Raw genomic sequence first — 23,147 nt, 5'->3', positions numbered from 1 at the left:
CCTCTTGCCATGTGATCTGCTTGCACCCTCTGGTTGCCTGCCACTTCCTGCCATGAATAGAAGCAGCCTGAGGCCCATGCCAGATGCAGCTGTCCCAGAATCATAAGCCAAATAAACCTCTTTTCTTTATAAATTACCCAGTCTCAGGTATTCTGTTATAGCAACACAAAATGGACTAATACAACCACACTCCTAAATAATTTCCTGTAACCCAAACTACTTGTCCTTAAGATTTTAAAAAGGTCTATGTGTTGGTCAATGCAGTGGGCCTGAATTGGCAAATATATCACATTTGGAAAGTAGATCCTACATGAATATAATTTCTTCCAGTAACTACATTACCATATAATATATTCAAAAGAATATATGAATGAGCTGTCATGGTATGCAAGATGATGTGACTCCAAAATATAATATGACTCCAAAAATAAGTAACATCATTCTCAGTAACAGGACCAAGCAGACTATGTATAAAAATTTTAAAATAGCCATACATCCTTTCCACACAGTTATGGAAAAATATAAACTAGACACTTTTAAAATATTCAAATAATTCCTATTTGCTTTTGTTTAATGGCAGGAGTGCTTATAAAATATTATTAGACTTACTATACACATTTTAGGATTAAGCTGTAGCCAGTGCTAAGAATAACATGCCTGGAAAAAAAAAAGTCTAACCTACACTGATTAAAATTCTATTTATAAAGGAAAAATCCAAACCACAGAAACAGTGCTTAGTTTAGAACAAGAACATGTACATAACTGCCAAATGCAATCCCTATTTAGATGTCTGTCCTACTGAAACACTCTAATTACAAAAAACCAAAATGAATTTCTAAGTGTTTCAAGATGAAATGGTCTTCGCATAATTTTCAAGGCTTATAATTACTTTCCTGAAAAGGTAAATATTCTAAGTTTTAATTTATTATAATACTAACTCTAGAAGTTAACACAGATTGAACATTTTATTTTACTCTAAAATGACAACACCTATGAAATTCAGAATCTATTAACAATCAAATGCTAACCAAAGAAAAATTATTAGGAGTCAAAGGCCAATGTTAACTTCCTACAGCCATTTATGGATAATACAACCCCCCAGGCTTATTAAATGGGCTTTCAAGACTCCTTTCATATGTTGGGGTAACAAAGAATACATCTTAAGTAACTTCTCAGAGAAATGCACTGTAACTACACACACACAGTCTCCACTTCCTCACTTCTCACTCCCTCTTCAGTCAACTACAGTTGGCCTTTTGCCTCTACCTTTCCATTAAACTTCTTTGGCAATAAGGTCCATTTGCATGTTGCCACACTCAATGGCCACTTCTCTGTCCTCATTTTACTCCTCCTCTTGTCAGCATTCAACACACATGGCCACTTCCTCCTTTAAATGCTAGCCTCTCTTGGCTTTTGTGATGCCACTTTCTCCAGCTTTTCTTCCAACCTCAAAGATCCTTGCTCCTGTTCTACTTGCTTGGCTTCTTCTCTAGTACACCCCTAAATACTGAGGCTTCCTACCACTCAGACACTGGCTGTCTTCTATCTCTTCTTTTCCTCCTTCCTTCACCTATGCTATCTTTATGCCGATCTTTCCAAAATATAACTCCAACACAGTCCTCTTCCCTGAGCTTCAGACCTACAGATTCATTTCATTATCTGACACCTGAGTGTCTAATAGTTATATCAAACCAAACACATCAAAATAAATGTCATGATTATTTCTCCCTTACCTGTTTCATTGCCCCCAATTTTTCTCCACCTCAGTAAATGGTATCAGCATCCACCCAGCTTCTCTACTAAGAAAAGTAGGAGTCTTCTTTCATTCTTCCCTTTCCTTCACTCCTCAAATCCAATAAAATCAGCAAGGGGCCTGTCAACTTTATCTCCAAAATATAACCTAAATCCAACATTTCCATCATTTTCATTGCCACCACCTTAATCCATTGTCTTCTGTTTGCACTACTACTGACTTCCTCTTTCACACTTGGCCAATCTCCTTGTCCTTTCTCCACATTGTGGCAAAAATAATCTTAAAATATCAGACTGTATTATTTCCCAGTTTAAAAGCTTTTAATGGCTTTCCATTGAGCCTCGAGTAAAAACTGAATTCTCACCTAAATCTGTAAATCTTGCATGAGTTGTTCCCACCTATCTGTTCAAATGCATTCACTGCCTACCACTCCCCTTCACCTACGTGCTAACCACTCTCCTCTGCCAGATTCTCCAGCAGACCATGTCCTACATCAGAGATTTAAATTGTCCATGCTTCCTGGAATGGTCTCCTCAGACTTGCTGCTTAACTACCTCTTTCTCTTCCTTTAGGTTTTGGGCGTCAGCTTTAATGTCAAATCCTTAAAGAAGCTCACATTAAGGCTGACCACTATTTAAAGGACGTTCTCCTCAGTGCTTATTCTTTGCCTCACTCCTGATTTTTCATTTATGGCTCTCATTACAGCTTGCAGTTATTTTACTCACTTGTCTTTTGTCTTTTTTCTGCCTGTCACTTCCTCTAGAATTTTAGTTTGATAGTTCAATGGTTGTTAGAGCCACGTTGATATTGTTCACTATTACATCCTTAGCATAAGACCCAACTTAATGAATTTTTACAAAATTGGAAAGAGCTCAATCTCAACTTGTTGAAAGGCTTAATATAAAAAGGGGAGAAACTGCTACTACCATTTTATACTTTTTTCAGGAATTCAAAAGCAGGTATAAACAAATGTGTTTCAATTGATCAAAATGTCTTTTAGTTATTGATCATTTACTACTTGGGGTCCTTTCTATTTAAGAGAGTAAGAATACAACAAACATAAAAGTATAACAGAAAAATAATGTCACTTTACATGTAGACAGTATTTTTTATAGCCTCCAATGTGCTTTCAAATATTTACCTCAACTGAAATACAGAAGGCATGTATTATTTCCATTTTATTCATAAAATTACCAAGGCTCTATGAGGTCAATAAGTTATCTAAACTCACAGATTTTTAGTGGGATAGCAGAGGTTTGAACCCAGTTCTCCTGGCTCCCAACCCAGTTTGTGCTTTTTTTCTTTTTTGTGTTTTGTTTTGGTGCACACTTTCAGCCTTTTTAAAACTGAAGCATACAGTAAAATATACAAATTCTAAGTACATAACAATGAATTTTTACAAACTAGGTATACCCAGATTTAGAGAAAGTCTTGCCTGCAACCTAGAAGCCTCCTTCATGCATGCTCCCTTCCCAATCATTAACTATCCCCAATTGTAACTGAGGGAGGACAGAATAGGGACACGCACCAGGGAGGCTGCTCATAAATATTCAGACTGGATCGGAATTAGCCGGCTCCTTGTTTTGCAGATAATGAGCCCATAATGAGCTGATGACAGCCTAACCAACTTACCAGTCAACATGCTACACCTGGAACTTTGCAGTTACAAAAACCACAGCACCAGCACACTAAGAGGAACAAAAGTGCAGACAACCACTATATGACCTTCCACCCTTGATGCTTAACCAGAGAGGACAAAGTTAAGGGAAAAGCAATCCCACTGCGCTTGACCAAAAACTTTAGAAACTCAAGGACATGTGACAGAAAGCTGATGCAACCTTGCATCAGCCTGTCAGGCCTTAATTACCCTAGATCCTCCCCCATGGCCAAATACTCCTCCTCTTAGGATAGAGAAACCCCTCCATCCCAGAACAGCATATAAACCCTCCCCTAAGAATCCAGGGGCATTCCTCACTCGCAAGGTAGCCTGCAACTTTCTGTGCATACTTTCACTTTACAATAAAGTCCTATTGTTTGAAAGTTCTGTCTCTCTTCCTTTCCTTTCCCTGAGTGGGTGCTTACCACATCGTGGATTTCACTCGTCCCATGGAAGGTTCTCCTCCATGGTTTAACCAAGAACCTGGAACTGCTGTCTGTTAACAGTAACCACTATTCTGACTTCACTGACTATAGTTACTCTTATCTATTTTTTAACTTTATCTAAATGGAATCAACAAGTATGTATTCATCTGTAACTGGCTTCTTCTCAACATACGACTGTGAGATTCACCTATAAAAATAAGTGCAGCAATGGTTTATTCTTTTTCACTGCTGTGTAGTATTTCACTGTATAAATATACCAAAATGTGTTTATCTATTGTTTGACATTTGTGTACTTTTCAGTTTTTGCTATATGAATAATGCCATTTATGAACATTCTTATTTTGCAGATGAAGAAATAAGACCCAGAAAGGAAAAATGGAACACAATCAGAGAAACAGCAATTGGTCAACCCAACTAGATTCCAAAAGGCCTGATTTCCCACTATTGTGTGACACAAGTCAGCAAATCCATCTGAATTTGAATATAAAAAAGTTTTAAATTCTTGCACAATATAAAACAAAGTCTTAAATCTTAAGTTACAAATAATATGATAAATATTATTGTAACTTCTGGTTACCAAAGTTACTCCATTAAAAACTTTTAAAATAAATTAAATCGACTCTAACTTGTAGTGTTCAATGAGATTATGATATCTGAGGTAGAAGTAACTTATTTTTATACCTATCTCTATTCTACAGAGATTTACCTAATTTTCAGCCAAATAAAATTTTGATTCCCAGATTAGAGATGTTGCCAGTTGGCAATCATATCAAAATATGAACGGAGACAACAATCCCAACTTATGAGCAGACAGCATTCCAAAACTCTCCACTTAAGTCAGCTATGTGAAATTCAGAATTTTCTCATAGAAATTACAGGACACATAGTAATCAGGTTTTAAGATCAGCCTACAAAAGCCAAGTTCACTTGAACATTTCTGAAAAGAACACTAATAACAACATAATCTTTAACCACTATGAATAAAAACCTAACTTGGAATAATGATTTACAAAACTATTTTATTAACACCCCAATCTCTTGTGTTAATTCTCATAAACTGAGAGCTATGATATTGTTAACTATATACTTGGTCTTTGACTGGTCTCCTAGCATACAACTTCTAAATCCTTAGTCTTGGAGTGATAAGTATCTTTTTGTATGTTAATTAGTTGATTGATGGCTGGCAGCCTCAGAAAGACCAAAGCAAGATTAAAGGGTTGGGACTTTCAGCCCCATCCTCTAACCTCTAGGCATGGGAGAGGGGCTGAAGGTTAAGCTGATCACGAATGGCCAACGTTTTAATCAATTATGCCCATACAGTGAAGCTTCCATAAAAACCCCAAAAGACTGGGTTTCGAGAGCTTCTGGATAGCCGAACACATGGAGGTAACTGGAGGGTGGTGCACCTAGAGAGGGCATGGAAGTTCCGCACCTCTTTTCCCATACCTCGTCCTATGTATCTCTTCGTGTGTCTTCTCTGTAAAATACTTATAATAAACTGGTAAAGGTGTTTCCCCGAGTTCTGTGAGCCACTCTAGCAAATTGATTGAACCCAACCCAAGGAGGGGGACATGGGAAGCCCAATTTGCAGCTGGTCAATCAGAAGCATAGATGTGGGGGGCAGTCATGGGGACTGAGTCCCAAACTTGTGGGACCTGATGCTATTCCCAAGTAGACAGTGTTGGAATTAAATTGGAGGGCATCCAGCTGGTGGTATCCACTGCAAAACTGATTGCTTATTGATATGTGGGGTTTTCCAAAACCCCACACATCTGGTGTCAGAAATGTGTTGTGAGAATATAGCGGGAGAAATTGAGTTTGTTTTATCCTCTTAGAGGCCCACTCATTTCTCCCACTTTCCTTCCAAATGCCTCTGTGACTGGCTTATACCTATTTTTTTATCCCTCACCAACATTCTTCTCTTTATGGTCCCAAATCCTCGGTCACAGAATTCAGACCACAATTTATTCCTTAATTCCTATTCCTTAAATAACCATTTGAGATTTTTTACTGCTAGAAAAACCTTTGGGAGGGGAGACATAGAGAAATAGAAAAGACAATAGGAGAAAAATCATAAAATCTCAAGAAATCTTAAAAAGAAGTTGTTCTGCTTTCACCAAAAAGTACGAGGAGTCAGATGGGATTTTTCTAAGTTCCCACTTTCACTGAAATATTCTTCTCTAGAGCTCTGCTCAATCCTTCTAGCCTTTTAAAAATCCTAGGCTGAGCACTTTTTAGTATTTTTCCTTCCATTAGGAAAGCTTCCTATTTCATTCCTTCTCACATTCCCTCACATTTCTCACTTATACCCTAAATGAAAAGATAAAGCGACATATTGATGTCAAGTCTGTAGGTACACACAGAACTGAAGTAAGGGAAAGATTGCACCTAAGGGGTGGTCAGGCCATTAGGGTCACCATTAAATCCATAACTCAGTTATGTACAATTTAGGGACTATGTATATACAAACGCTTTGAAGCAAAGAAATAGTTACATAGGTGGATACCAGACAAGTTTCCAGAAATGAGAAAAATCTACCTTATATATCACAGTATATTCCTTTGTTCTGCTAAATCAAACTAAAAAACTTTGGCCTGAGAAAGCCTCAGTCCTCTCACTCTTGAGTTCTTACATATGAACTGCAACCTAATTTATAGTACAAAAGCACATGGTCAAATTGAAAACCTAATTTAGAAGTGTGCTTCTGTGAGGATAGCTGAATCTCAGCCAATTGCAGGCAATCAACTGTTCTATACCTCACTTCCTTTTTCTGTCCCATCCCTTTCCTTTTTCGGTCTATAAATCTAACTGACCATGCATTTTCAGCTGCAGTCCCTCTGAATCTTTTCTGACTCTAGGGACTGCCTGATTCATGAATCATTTTTTTTTTTTTTCCTTTTCCTTTCTTGCTCAAATTAAACTTTGTCAAATTTGTGTAAATTTATTCTTTTAACAGACTGGTGTCAGAGAAGTGGGATCCAAAGTAAAACTCCAACAACCCCCAGGAACATCAAGTGATCAGAAGAGGTACCTGTGGAGCAAATTATGCTGACTGCTCTCTTGCTTGTAACTGAAGGTCATACGTGAGTTTTCTCTTGGATTCGGAGCTCCACTAATACTGTGTTCTAAGCTCTCCAAGTTTATTTGAGCAATGTATAGACTGGGCTGGGTATAATCAGACTGGATTCGATAATTTAACTAGATTGGATTCAGTTAGAGGTCTCGGACTTTGTGTAGTACCTTTTGGATAATGGGTTTGTTTGAATCCAAGGAGCCTGGGACTCCACCTTCTGGCAGTCTGGCTAATATTGTAAATAAAAATTACAGGCCCAGCATGTGTACATTTTTAGAAAAATGGGCTAACCTTACTAGAGATAGCTTGGAATGAAGATGGCCACAATGGGAGAGTTTTAATTTGGATAAAATTGTATATTGGCGAGGGATATTAGAAAAAAGGGAATTAAAACCTCTGTAAAAGTAATGGAATGTATTTTTTCAATTAATATGCAGGGCACGTAATAGACTAAATTAATCAAAAATTGCCTCTTAAAAAGATTCTCTGCAAAATAGCAAATGAAAAGCTGAAGCAAAAGACTAAGGACAAGATGAAAGAGGACTATACTTTGAACCAACCCCGGTTGTTCCTTCTCTTCATCCAACTCTACCTGACTACTCTGAATCCACTAACCTTTTTGCTAAACTACGCTTCCACCCTGAGGATGATGAAAAAGAAGAGGTTAGACAGATGCCTTATAAAGTAAGACCTTCTGATGAGTCAGGCCTTTCTGCTAAAACCATCCTTTACTCCATGGTCTAAAACTGAGCTTAGAGCCAGTGCAAAAAAAAAAAAAATTCGCTAACCCTAGGGAAAATACTCAAAAATTTACTGAGGAATTTAAAATCCTAATAGGAGCTTTCGATCCAGGAGTCCCGGACCTTTATCAATTTATTCACTTAGTATTGGGGCCTGGTGAAGCTTGCAAATGGATGGCAGCAGCGAGATGGGATAAACCTGAAGAAGATATTAAAGACCCCTCCAAAGCCTCCTCATTAGAAGAGCCAAAAGGAGCTCAAGAAACTACTGAAAACGTTTTAGATTCAATTCTGAAGATTTTTTCACAAAAAAATTGATTGGTTCACCATAGGATCTTACAAACAAAAAAAGATGAAACAGTTTCAGATTACAGAACTTGCTTAGAAACACTATTTGTGAAACATTCTGGACTCAAAATAGAGCAAGGAGTATTTCCTGCAGGGACTGAAACAGCACTAACTGTGCTATTTATAAATGGACTTCATCCTGAACTTAGTAGTTTGATTAACAAGCATAAACCAGGATGGGAAGTTGCAGATATGACTGAATTGGTGGCCTTAGCTGAACATTTGGAGATGACTGTAGAACAAGAAAAAACTCAAAAAGCTAGCAAGCTTATATCTCTCCAATTACAACAGTTACAGGAGACAAGACCAAAGGGACCTTCTCATGCTTATTTTAAAACACAAACAAGAGATCTTAGAACAAGAAATTATTTACCCTGAGATGTCTTCCTTCTTTGCAAACGACCAGGACACTAAAAGCATGATTATTTGCTTTTACGTCAGTCCACCACTAAGTCTCCTCCCTTTAGAAAAACTATTTCCCCACTAGCAGCAGCCAAAGAGATTTCAGCCTTCCTGGCGATAATCATCATCGATGAGGCTCCCAGGGATTCTCCAGTAAATTTTTCCCTATAATACCCTTAAGTAAACATGGAGAAATGGAATTTAAATTAATGGGGAGACTTGTACCATACTGGTGGATACCAGAGCCACCTTGTCTACTTTAATAAACCAACAAATCCCTCAGAGTAAAAAGGTCATTTCTGTGGTGGGGATTTCAAATCAAGTTCAAGAGGTTCCTGTATCTGAATCCATCCAACTGACTTGGAGGCCATCTTTAGGAAAACATACTTTTTTACCATGTGATACTGCTCTAGTAACTTGCTTGGGCAAGACTTACTTCAAAGCCTAAAGGACAAATAAAGTTCTCCTCAGAGGGAGAAATAATCTTAGAGTTTCCTGACTCCCCTGATCCAGAACTGTTATGCTCTGTACAGGCAGAAATTGATGAGAATTGAAACTCAGGTCTGTAATACCCCTGACCTTTCTAAAATACCTGAACACTTATGGGCTTCTTCCTCAACTGATAAAGGAAGGATTAAAAGCATAGAACCTATAAAGGTGCAAATAGATCACTCTAAACCTTTGTCTAAATTATCCCAATATCCACTAAAACTGAAGCAATTCAAGAGCTCTTGCCAATTACAGAAGATTTAATTAAACAGGACTTAATTCAGTGTACCAGTCCTTTTAATACTCCAATCCTACAAGTTAAAAAACCAAATGGATAGGGTTAGAGATTTGTTCAAGATTTATGTGCAGTTACTAAAATTGTGATGTCAAGGTTTGCTGTGGTCCCAAATCCTAATAATTTATTATCTAATGTGCCTGCTAACTCAAAATGGTTCATGGTAATAGTCCTCTGCTCAGCTTCCTTTAGCATTCCGGTTCATAAAGAGAGGCCGTACTTGTTTGCCTTTACTTAGAAAAATCAACAGTACACTTGGACTGTAATGCCAAGAGGGTATACTGAAGCCCCTTCATATTTTTCTTAGGCATTGCATCAGGACAGTTTCCTTGAAATTCTACTCTTACTCAGTATGTAGATGGCTTGTTATGCTCTCCCACTACAGAGTGCTCTGAGATTGACTCAATTTACCTTTTACAGCAACTCACACACAAAGGTCACAAGCTTTCAATGGAAAAACTTCAGTTCTCAAGAGAAAATGTCCACTATTTGGGACATGACTTGGCTGTCAAGAGATTTCCCTGTCACCTGAGAGAATAAAAACTATTCAAAGTTTTCTGCAGCCATCAATCAAAATACAATTAACAGGTTTTTCTCAGATTTGCAGGATCTCACAGATCCTGGAACCCAAATTTTTCTTTAATGGCCTCACCATTATATGAGCTCACTAGAAATGCAACACCAGAGCCTTTACCTTGGGAAGACAGTTATAAGCAGACTTTTAAACAAATGAAACTGGCCTTACAACAGCCCCCAGCTTTAGGACTTTCAAATTATACCAAGCCTTTTACCTGGTTTGTTCATGAATGCAACTATCAGGCATTAGGAGTTCTTACCCAAGAACATGGGGGAAAACATAGGCACGTTGTGAATTACACCTGAAGATTAGACTTAGTAGCTCAGGCATATCCTACTTGTTTAAAAGCGGTAACAGCGGCAGCCAAGTTGGTAGAAGCTTCATCTGAGCTGGTTTTAGGGAATGAACTTCATTTGCAAGTCCCACATGCTGTAGAAAGTCTATTAAATTATAACCAAACTCAGCATTTTTCAGCAAGTAGACCAACCTATTATGAAATTCTTCTCCTGTCTCCTAATCTTCATCTAAAACACTGCAACCTACTTAACCTGCTACTCTATTACCTCTGCCTGACAGTGGTAAGGACCACAATTGTGTAAGTATAGTACCAGAAATAGTAGTCCCTCATGTTGATTCATGAGATATTCCATTGGATAATCCTGAGTTGATACTTTTTGTTGATGGATCCTATGCCAAAAACTCAGAAGGAAAATATCAGGCGCGTATGCTATTACCACCCAAAATGAGTTAAGAGGGGCGATCTCTTTCTCAATTTAAGTCAGCTCAACCTGTGGAGCTTTTTGCTCTCACTCAAGCTTGTCATATAGCTAAGGACAAATCAGTAAATATTTATACAGATAGCAGATATACTTTTGGAGTAGTACATGATTTTGGCATGCTATCGAAACAATGAGGGTTTCTCACTTCTAGTGGGACAACTATCAAAAATGGACTCCAAGTAGATGAACTCCTTTCTACTATCCTGTTTCCATCACAGACTGCCATTATTAAGACTGAAGCTCATTCTTATAAAACTGTACCTGAATATTTTTATGCCAAATCAGCTAGTGCTGAAACTGTTAGGATATATAACCTGAATGAACTTCCTAAGACTGATTGTAATCAACTTCCTTATCATGACCTATATCATAAACAGAGCAATGTAAATGATTTGGAAAAACAAAACTGGCATCTAAAACTATGTAAATCAATGTTAAGCATGGACTCATAGAAGACCTGTACAGCTTCCTGGTCCTTCCTAAGTCTTTAAAGTTTCCATGGCTAAAAGGTCTGCACTCCACAACTCACCATAGAGCAGACACAATGATCCAAATTATGAAAAAATATTGGTGGAGTCATTGTTCTAAAATTGCTAAAATGGTTTATAACCAACGTTTGGTTTGTCAAACTCAGAATCCTGGCAAGACAATGAAAACTTCAAATGGTGTACTTCTACTACGTGATGAGCCATTTGAATATTTACAGATGGACTTCATTCAGGTTTCAGTATGTTCTTATAACAGTTTGCATGTTTTCTGGTTGGGTAGAGGCTTTCCCATGTAGAAAAGCCAATGATGCTGTGACAATAGCTAAGAAATTATTAGAAAATATGTTTCCTTTATGGGGCATCCCTGGAAAAATCTCCAGTGACAGGGGAACTCATTTTACTGGGCAAATTATAAAGCTGTTAAATAAGGTGTTATGAACACAATGGCACTACCACTGTCCCTATCACCCTCAGTCTTCTGGAAAGGTTGAAAGAACAAATGGCATCCTAAAATTAAAATTGGCAAAATTAACTAAGTCGATTGGGTTGCCTTGTCCAAAGGTACTGCCATTAGCTTTAATAACAACCAGATCCACTCCCACTGCAAAACATAAATTGACTATTATGAAATAGTCACTGGAAGACCTATGCCCCTAATAAGAGAACCTCATGCATAGCCCCCTCTCTTAAACTCTGATATGACTAAATACTGCAAGGCTTTAATGCACTATGCCAAAGTGCATTTTCACCAGGTAAAGGAAGCTTTCGGTTACCCACCAACTGAGGACAATCAAATTCTTCATGGTTTGGAACCTGGGGTCTGGGTCTTCTAGAAACAACATCAGAGAAAGACTGCCCTTGAACCTCATTAGAAAGGACCATACCAAGTTCTTTTCACCACCCATAGTGCAGTGAAGCTTCAGGGTTTCAAATCTTGGGTCCATATCTCACAACTCAAAAGGGCCCCTCCAGACTCTTGGAACTGTATAACTGTTGGAGACTTTAAGGTAAAGCTGACCAGGGAAATTTCTCCCCAAAAGCAGATGGTGTCATAGAAGTGGAGAGTTTTCTCAAGAACACGGATCAAGATTTTTCTGCCATCAAGAAAGCCTTATGTCTTTTTTCTTTTCTCTCATTTCCTACTGTTCTAATCCTTTCCTTTTCCCCACAGGAAAATCCATGGGACCATAATCAGTGGATGGCTTTAGCTCAAGCTTATTCTTTAGCGCAAAAACAGAGCAATTGTTTGGTTTGTGGGCTAATACCAAAAAATCAGGAAACAATTCCACTGATACCAGTACCTCTCTGTGTTCCCAATGAGAGTCACCCTGAAACTCCAAAGTAAGAGTGGAAAGCTATCTTTGATATCCTAAACACCACTGCTACTTGTTTTCCTGCACTCACTATAAACAAAACTCTGACTTTTCCAATTAATAATCTGGTAGTTACATTATATAATAACCTATCTCAGTGATGCCTGCAAAAGATATATTGTGCTTTCAGGCATCAAGCACTGAAGATCTGAGAATTACCTATGTGGTACAAGTAATTGCTTACATAATGTTACCAGATTAAATCCATAGGGTCCCTTGTTTCCAAATGTGGTTATACACCCTTACAGCATAGTAAATTTCTCACTGGACCCTGTTCAGGAGATATGCAAATTTATGGGTGAACAGATTTAACTGACCCTTTTCTAATGCAACTAGGTGGCCTTCCTTTCCAACTCCAGAGGGCCTATCTTTCCAACTGCAGATAATCTGCTTATTCCATGCTGCTTCCTTGCTGGTCTGGATCTTGCTATTTGACCTGGCTCACTCATGCCTTTCAAATAGCATCCCTTGAAAGTTCTGATAATAGCTCCTATGATCAGAGGCCCAAACGGTCAATAACTGAAATTAGCACCAACCTTGAAATATATGGTAATACATTAATTTCTACTGAGGAAAGATTCCAGTAGGATTCCTGGGGGCTCACTCTTCATGGTAGTGGGTTACCAGTTGTATGGAATTTGAAGTTAATCTATAAAGTGGGAAAAATCTTGGATTTTGTAGTCAATCAGACCTCCCCGGGTTTCAGACAGGTAGAGGTCACTCTTTAAAAGGTGGCTTCTATCCATATTCAACAAAAACACTTAATGAAACATCATGCAGATTTAGACCTTGTTTTTGTTCAAGTTGGGGGCTTATGTTTGGTACTGAACGAAACTCAATGTTGTACCTGTCTCTCCCCTGATTTTGTTCCTATAGAAAGCTTAATTAGAAAGGTGGCTGGTACTGCTGTTTCCTTAGACTCTGCCACCAAGTACATTAAGAAAACTTCTCATGAGAAAGAAACACACGACTTGTTTACAGGAGCAAGTTAACAGTTTGCAAGCATCCTAATTGGTGGATAGCAAGCTTGGGTTTTTCAAGGCTTTCTAATCTTTATATTTCTTCTAGTATGTCTCAAGGTTATTATTACTTGTGTTACTAGACTAACAACAAAAATGAATGCTTCTTTAAATCAGGTCACTTTACAGCAAACTATGGTCCTTAATCACTACCATATTCTGAACAAGGACTGTGACCAAAGAGACTCATACTGTTGAATTGCCTATATCGCCTGAACTTTGACTTGTCTGTTTTTGGTTTGGTTCGTCTCATTAGAACTCTTGTGTTAGAGTACACTTTGGTCTTTTGATATTACCCTTTTGATAGTCATCATGGTCCCCCCAGTGCACTGTATTGTCTTAAGTCTTAAATGTTTCATGTAGACCATCCGTCATGCACTAAATGGTCGTCCCACTTTGACTAGATCAGCAATAACATGACAATTGGTCAACTGGTGTGATACTGAGACTGCTGAACTCCATGTTCAGACCAAAAAAGATGGGTGATCTCCATACAAAAACCAAAGAACACTAATGAATTCCACACTGAGACCAAATAAGTCATTTGCAATAGTGACAGAGAGTGGCATCAATACTCAAAGTATTGGCAAATCTCTCAAAATTGAGAGGCTGACCAAAAGGGGGGAACTATTAAATCAAATTAAAACATTTGGCCTGAGGAAGCCTCTTGAGCTCTTCCGTATGAACTGGGTGATTTCTAAGCCTTCCAGGTTCTCCTCCATCTACCTGCTCTCTTTATCCCAAAGACACTAACTGAAAAAACATCCTAACAGATTTCAGTTCCTTTTACTAATAAGAGGCACACAACCTGCCCTCCTTGTTCAGAACTCTTTTATATTCATATTCATATATGTATGCCTCTCACATACAGTTAGACATCGCTTAACAACAAGAATACTTTCTAAGAAATGCATTATTAGGCGATTTCATTGTTGTGCAAACATCCTAGAATGTACTTACACAAACCTAGAGGGTATTGTCTACTACCCACCTAGGCTATGATATAGCCACTATAATCTTATGGTAACACCATTGTATACGTGTCTGTCATTGACCAGAACGTTTTTATGCAGTGCATGACTGTATATAATAGCAACATATACAATTGTCATATGACAGTTATTTAGGTCTATGACATATTTAGACATATATAATATACATAGATTATACATGTCTTCAACATTTATAGACATATATAACTGTCTCTCATATATACGTAAAGAATTAACAATCAGAAATATCTAGTCCAGGCAAACTAATTTCCATGATGAAAACCTGATCTCCATTGACTGGTGAGGCCATGGAGGCACTGTATGCAAATACCAGTTATACTCAGAGAAAACAAATCATTTCATTATTTTTTAAACTTCAGAGAAGACAGAGAGGAAGGAATTATAATTTGTTTAATGAAAAACCAGTTTCAAGCAACACTGATCCACAGTTAATCTTTTCCTTATCTCTGCAACTTAAAATTTTCATTTAATGCATTAGCTAAACATGGCACAAAAGATCCTATTATAAGGTTGTGGGGTTGTGGGGACTGGAAAGACTTAAAAAGACAAAATTATTCTAACAGAACTCTTAGATTTTTTTTCTATAAGTATTTAGGAAAACTGAAATTTCAAAAATGAGTATGAAAGGTAATCACCTCCTGCCTTCCTGCAAAAAAATATTTCTCTAAGACCTGGCCTATCAGAAATATTTTTTATAAAACCTATCTGAATGTTACTAAAATACCTATAAAAAAAAGACAAGTAATAGGACAGATTACCAAATGCAAGAACAATGCACATGCTGACTCTAGGGGCACTTTCATTTTTATAAGAAAAGAAAAAGAGTTTCCATTTTTCTGAGCAACTTCTGATGCAGCATTAGTAACCATGGCCCTTTCCTCCAGTGTGGACCTCAGAAAAAGAAATTGGCTTATGTTTATAAACATTTATCTTAAATTAAGAAAGAAATTAACACATGAAAAAAAAATTTTTTAAATCTTAAAAGGCTTAATCGGGACAAACCTTCTGTTTTTACAAGTTAGTGATAAAAGGGGAAGACTTAGAAGCATCTGTAATTATCAACTGCAACAGTTTTGAAAGTAAAACCAAGCAAACAAAGTGGAGGGCTGGCCAGTTAGCTCAGTTGGTTAGCTCATGGTGCTGATAACACCAAGGCCCAGGGTTCGATTCTTATCCCAGCCAGCCACCCAAAAAACAGAACAAATAAACAAAGTAAAACATTCTATTCAATGATTTCTGAAGTCTTTTTTCCATTAATGCTTTCTGTATATTCTTGACCATGTAAGCTCTAAGTACAAAAATTATAACCATGTGAAAATTTCTTCTGTTCTCAATTTTGAGACTGCTTCCCTTCCCATAAACTGGCAAAATTTTATATTAGCTTCTTTAAAGTTTTCCAATTAACTCCACTTAGACAAATTTTAAAGATTTAAAAGAAAGAGAAGGGTATTTATGAAAAACTCACAGCTAATATCATATTCAACGACAAAGAGCTGAAAGCTTTCCCCCTAAAATCAAGAGCAAGACAAAGATGACTGCTTTCAACATTGGTACTCAACATTATACTGGATGTCCTAGCCAGAACAATTAGGGGAGGGAAAAAAAATGAAGAAAGAAAATTCACCAAAATCGAATTCATCCAAATTGGAAAGGAAGAAGTAAAACTATCTCAATTTGCACATGACATGATCCTATGTACAGAAAACCCCAAAGAATCCACAAAAATACTACTAGATAGAGCTAATTAAACCAATCCAGCGAAGTTGCAGGGTACAAGATCAACACAAAAATCAATTGTGTCTCTATACACCAGTAATAAGCAAACTAAAAAGGAAATTAAGAAAACAATTCCACTTACAATAACATCCAAAAGAATAAAATACCTAGGAATAAATTTAACTGAGGAGGTGAAAGACTTATACATTGAAAACTACAAAACACTGCCAAAATAAATGAAAGAAAATCTACATATATGGAAGGACATCCCATGTTTATGGATTGAAAGACATAATACTGTTAAGATGGCAATACTACCCAAAGTGATCTACAGATTAAATGCAATCTCTATCAAAATTCCAATGTCCTCTTTTTGCAGAAATGAAAAAGCTGACCCTCAAATTCATGTGGAACTGCAAGGGGATCCAAGTAGCCAAAACAATATTGAAAAAGAAGAACAAAATTAAAGGACTCATGCTTCCCAATTTACTACAAAGCTACAGTAATCAAAGCAGTGTGGTATTGGCATAAGAAGAGACCTGTAGACCAATCAAATGATCAAGAGTCAAGAAATGCACCCATACATCTGTGGCCAAATGATTTTTGACAAGGGTGCCAAGACCATTCAATGAGGAAAGAACAGTCAGTGCAACCAATGATCAAGAACAACTGGATATCCACATGCAAAAGAATGAAGATGTCCTCTAAGTCTTATCATAGACAAAAATTCACTCAAACTGCATCAATGACTAAACAGAAGACATAAAACTATGAGTATAAAACTCTTGTAAGAAAACATAGGAGCAAATCTTCATGGTGTCAGATTTGACAAGGGATTCTTAGATATGACACCAGAAGCATGAAAAACAAAAGAAAAAAATAAATTGGACTGCACCCAGATTAAAAACTTTCACACTTGAAAGACCACTGTCAAGAAAGTAATAAGACAACCCACAGAATGGAAGAAAAATTTCACAAATCAATAGTCTGGTTTCCAGAATATATAAAACACTCTTTTACCTCAACAACAAAAAGACAAACAACTTTAAAAAATGGGTGAAGAACTTGAAAAGATATTTCTCCAAAGAGGATATAAGAATAGAAATGGTTGATAAGCATATGAAAAGATGTTCAGTGTCATCTATCAGCAGGGAAATGCAAATCAATAAGCACAAGATACCATTACATACACTAGGATGGGTACAATTTAAAAAATGGGAAGTCCAGAGTTCAATCCCTGTACTGGCCAGCTGCAAAAAAAAAAAAAAAAAGGAAAATAAGTATTGGTGAGGATGTGGAAAATAGGAACCCTCATATATTCCTAGTGGGAACATAAATGACAGTTCCTCAAAGAGTTAGACATAAATTACCATACAACCCAGCAATCCCTTTCCTACGTATATAGCCAATGAATTAAAAACAGGTTCTCAAACAAATACTTGTACACAAATATTTATGGCAGCACTATTCACAATAGCTAAAAGGTGGAAACAACCCAAATCAAATGTCCATCAACAAATGAAGGGATAAACAAATTGTGATATATACTCATATAATGGAATATTACACAGCCGTAAAAATGAAGTACTGATGCATGAGACAAGTGAATGAAACTCAAAAAACATTATGCTAAGTGAAAGAAGACACAAAAGGTAACATACTGTATGATTTTATTTATATGAAATATTCAGAATAGGTAAAGTCACAGAAACTGTGAAAGCAGTTGGTGCTGCCAGGGGCTGGGGAGAAGAAGGGAGTAACTGCTTAATGGTACAGGGTTTCCTTTGCTGGGTGATAAAAATTTTTGGAACTAGATAAAAATTTTTGGTGGTGGCACAATAATGTGAATGTACTAAATAAATGCTGCTGATATGGTCACTTCAAAATGGATAATTTTTCCTATTCAACATAGTGTTGGAAGTACTAGCCAGAGCAATCAGAGAAGAGAAGGAAATAAAGGGCATCCAGATTGGAAAAGATGAAGTCAAACTGTCCCTGTTTGCAGATGACATGATCCTATATATCGAACAGCCTAAAACCTCTACAAAAAAACTGTTGGAATTGATAAATGATTTCAGCACAGTAGCAGGATACAAAATCAACACACAAAAATCAGTAGCATTTCTTTTCTCCAATAGTGAACATGCAGAACGAGAAATCAAGAAAGCCTGCCCATTTACAATAGTCTGAAAATTCGGACAAAATAAAGAATTCTGAAGTAGACAAAAGTGAGGAAATTAATCATCTTATTTTTAAAAAAAAATAAGGCAAGGAAAATAATAAATTTGTCATCAGATTGAAAAAATACAACTTTCCTAGACAACTCTAAAGGGTATCTATAAATGGTTACTTCATCAAAGATATAAGAAATTATATGTCAATTAAAAAAATCAGAAAAATTCAATTTTAGCATTAGTTATAATCTACTACTCGGTTGAAAAATATTAGAATTTGTAAAGTAGGGGTAAAGTTTTAACAAAATGTTATGAACTTGAAATTCTTTCCTTTAAGAGAACTTTTTTTTCTGACTTTCATGCAGCTTCACTAATAAGAGAAATAAATACACTTTATTCTCCTCAATTTAAAAGCAAATCTCAAAAAAATCTAAATGACTCTAAATTATTCACTTTTCAGGTTTTAAAAAAATAGTCAAAATATTTCCCCATCAACCTTACAAATACTACTGAGGTTAACTTTTCATTTTTATTTTAAATCCATTCTGGTAGAATTTTTAACCTGCCATTCAACAATGAGAACCAATAAATGATGTTCATTAGCAAAGAGTAGCCGAGAGTCGTGTTATTAAGCAATAATTAATATAAGGATAAATAAGATGAAACTTTCTTTGTTTAATAAAACGGAGACAGCTAACCCTCCCCCTCCCCTTAGGATGAATAGTTAGCTTCCTATGGCAGGTGTAACAAACTCCCTTGGTGGCTTAAAACAGGAATTTGTTCTCTCATAGTCCTAGAGGCCAAAAGTCTGAAATCAGTATCACTGGACCAAAATCAAGGTGTCAGCAGGGCCACACTCCTTCCAGAGGCTCTAGGGTAGAATCCGTCTCATGCCTCTTCCTGCTTCTGGTGGCTGCCAGAATTCCTTGAATGGTGGCCTATCACTCCAATCTCTGCCTCTGTGGTCACATTGCCTCCTCCTCTTCTGTGTGTATATAATCTTCCTCTGCCTCCCTTTTATAAGGACCCTTGTGATAATATTTAGGGACCACCCAGATAATCCGGGATAACTGCCCCACCTCAAGATCTTCAATTTAATTACAGTGACCCCCAATTTTTTTGCCATGTAAAGTAATATTTCACAGGTTTCAAAGATTATGGCTTGGATCTCTTTTGGAAAGCTGTTTTCAGACTACCACAGGGTGTCTCCTTAAAAACATAATAAACCAAACATTCTGGTAAGGAATTAGATAACCTTAGTCTACAAATTTTACAATGCAAGAGTCAGGCCTTCTGACCCTGGACTGCAAACACATACCACTGAAATTAACTCAGGAATCTCATCATGTATATAGGAAACTATCACAGAGTAAAGCCATTTGTCTGTCAAGAATACAAGAGAAGTTTTATCTGTTTCACTGTATAAAATAAGTGAAGCATATCAGCCTGCTGCAAAAAAATAAAGTAAAATAAAATAGGTGAAATTTGGCTCAAATTTTGCAGTCTTTCCTGAACTACCTACCATGCATGTATCTGACGTGCCTACTCAAAAATCGAGTTTTCTCTCTCTTCTGTGTTGGTAAGGAGGCGTCTTTTTGTTGGCAGGATTTTATTACCTCAATATACTTTATAGAGTTGGGTAATAATAAACTAAGTTTTTAAATAAATTTGACTACTTTCCAAAGGCAGCAAAATTTATTTTTATCCTCTAAATTTTTCCAGACACTCAATTTCAAGGCCCACTAGCCCTTGAATATCCTCCAGAATCATGCAATTTTCATTTCATAAGATCAAAATAAATTCCAGATAAATTAAAAAGTTACATGTAAACTATGAAAGCATTAAAAAATCAGAATAAAATATAACAATAGGAAAATGGGCAAAGAATCAAAACAGTCACATATAAAAAGGTACACTTAAAAAAAAAAGAAATCAAATTAAGGCAGTGTGATACCATGTTTCCAACTACTACTTTTTCATATTTGACAGTGATAATATCTAGCAAAAGTGAGGGTACAGGAAAATTGGGACTCAAACATACTATTACTGAGAGCATAAACTGACAGAGCCCTTTTAAAAGGCAATTCAGCATGGCTGGAAGATTTTAAAATGCATATACAGGATATTTCAAAAAGTTTATGGAAAAATACAATTAAAAGACAATATGAATCTTTCCATAAGACGTTCAAAGACCCCTTGTACATTTTACCCAGTAATTTCATTCTAATTCTATAAAAGTACTCATAAATGTGAGAAAAAATAGGGGCTGCCAAGTTAGCTCAGTTGGTTAGAGCGCGGTGCTGATAACACCAAGATCAAGGGTTTGAATCCCTGTACCAGCCAGCCACCAGAAAAAAAAAAAAAGTAAGAAAAAATGTATTTGTAAAAGTGCTCACTGAAGCACTATTTATTTGTATATGAAAATTAGAAATAGTGTAAGTGTCCATCGATAGAGAAATGGCTAATATGGTAAAGCCATAAAATGAAATATTGTGCAGCCAGTAAAAAAAAATGAAGTACACAGCTATAAGCTGTCATTTAGTAAGGTAGTCATGATACATGAAGTGGAAAAAGCAACTTACAAAATAGTAAGTGACTCTGTTTTTACTTAAAGAAAAAAAACAAAAATAACAAATCTATATGTATGATAATATGCTTATATACAAATAGAAGCCATGTTTTCAAAAAAATCTTATGACATGGGAGAATCCTGATACTATAATATTAAGTGAAAAAAGTGGTTATAAAAATTATGTAACCACATAAACAAAAGTAGTGCAATAAAAATAAACAAAGGTTATTAATTATCTGAGTTATGTGATTTTAACTTATTCTTTATATATTTCTTATTTTTCCAAAATGTATAAATGTTACTTACATAACATTCAAACTGATTTTCAAAATAAAAATCAATTAAAGTTTGTTTTTAAAAACGGAGGCCCAGATGACCAATAAACTGTTATGCTTTGGGGATTCAGGAGAGATTCAAATCCTACAGAGTACCAAGAGATTGGGTATATAATAATGATGTGAATTCACATCCAAAAGACTTTTTAAAAATATATATTTACCAAAATTTGTCCAATCTAAAAAATACTACCTCCTTCAGACTGATAACTTTGAATATATTTATTCCCATGTTCCATTTCTAAAAATATGTTTGAATTTTCATAGTTTAAAATGTCCTTTGGGGGCTGACCAGTTAGCTCATTTAGTTAGAGCACGGTGCTGATAACACCAAAGTCAAGGATTCAGATCCCCTTACTGGCCAGCCACCAAAATAAAAAACAAAGACAAAAAACAAAACAATAAAATTTCCTTTGGTCAACTCAGGTTAACACATAAAAAGGTATTTTCAATTGTACTCACACTTTATTTTTAAGCAAAATTGATATTAACTGACACAATCACCCAACCATGTCACCTAGGCTGGCCCTCACATAGCTTTTGGTTCATTCCAAATAACTCACACTTCAAAGAACAAAGATTTAACACAAGTTCAGTTAGTTAAAACAATACGCTACAGGTTTCCAAGACTTGTTTTAGGACAGAGAGTAGACCCTGGCTACAAAAGTTTCCCTCCGGATGAGCTAAAGTATTCACTGCCTTCAACACCACCTTCAATACACGCCTCCGTTGCTTTTCACTCAGGGTCTTCCTGTCTAGAAGTGTCCTCTCCTCAGCCATATTTCTCAAAATCCTACCATCTCTTCAAGGCCAAGCTCAAAATGTACCTGACTTATGAAGCTGTTCCTCCTTTGAACTCTAGAAGCACTTAATTACCTTTACTACTTACTTGGTCAGCATGTGGTATTTCTATGCTGACATTCTTTTCATGTATTTTGACTTTCCAATTATACCTTACACTTAACTAGAAGACACATGATCCTTCTCCAATGCAGTTCACCAGAGATACAGATTGAGTGGCTCATCCAAAGAAACACAATGGGTGTTTGTTTTCTTTTGTTCTATATAAAGACTGGGATAGTATTATTAGTTTGAACTCTGGTGGGCACTGAATGGCTGCGTAAGGAGTATGGGTTTTATCCTCCAGTAACAGAGAGCAACTAAAAGTTCCTGAGCTCAAAAATGACGAGATAAAATTTTAATTTAGAAAAAGCAGTCCTTAGGTCCACATCTGCTGCCAGATTACAGGAGGGTAGTAACATCTAGAGAAAGGAAGACAATTGGCTCAGTGTTCGGGTTAAGTAAAGGGCTTTAAAGTCAGAAAGCACTGAGTTCTCCAACACTTCCTAGTTCTGTGACCCTGGACAAGTTATGACTTCACTTTCCTTATCCATAAAACAAGGATGATAAAACCAGATCTTTCCTCACTGCAATGAGTATTCATGAAATAATGCACACAGCACCCATACCATAATGCCTGACAAAGGATAAACACACTGCACTCTGACATAAACTAGGTGTCCTAAGATTCAGTTCAATTCTGAAACTCAGTACCTAGAGTTAGCATTAGATCAACCAAGTTAAAGAGCAAGGTCCCAACAAGACTGCCCTTACTTCAGACATCACCAGGCTTTCCACACAAACGTCCAACTTGGCTACAAATTCTGGGGTTCCCAAAACCTCCCTTCAGATTCAGTAACTCTTTTATTATAAAAGTTATAATTCAGGAACAGCCAAAGGGAAGAGGTGCATAGGGTAAGGTCTGGGGGAGAGGGTAAGGAGATGCAAAGCTTCCATGCTCTTTCCTCTAGTAATCCAGGTGTCGCCTTCCCAGCACATGAATGTGTTCTCCACCTTTCCAGGGTTTTTACATGGGGCTTCGTTACCTAGGCATGACT

General features: G+C 36.6%; 1 protein-coding gene across 2 annotated transcripts in view; it reads right to left on the bottom strand.

Annotated features, from left to right (window-relative positions):
• LCLAT1 (lysocardiolipin acyltransferase 1) overlaps positions 1-23,147 on the bottom strand; it is a 175,532-nt gene that overhangs the window by 129,241 nt on the left and 23,144 nt on the right. The window lies entirely within an intron of this gene.

Source organism: Cynocephalus volans, chromosome 14 (genome assembly GCF_027409185.1).
Source record: "Cynocephalus volans isolate mCynVol1 chromosome 14, mCynVol1.pri, whole genome shotgun sequence".
Taxonomy (NCBI): Eukaryota; Metazoa; Chordata; class Mammalia; order Dermoptera; family Cynocephalidae; genus Cynocephalus; species Cynocephalus volans.
The sequence above is the reverse complement of the archived record's forward strand: the minus strand, read 5'-3'. Positions and strand labels throughout refer to the sequence as shown.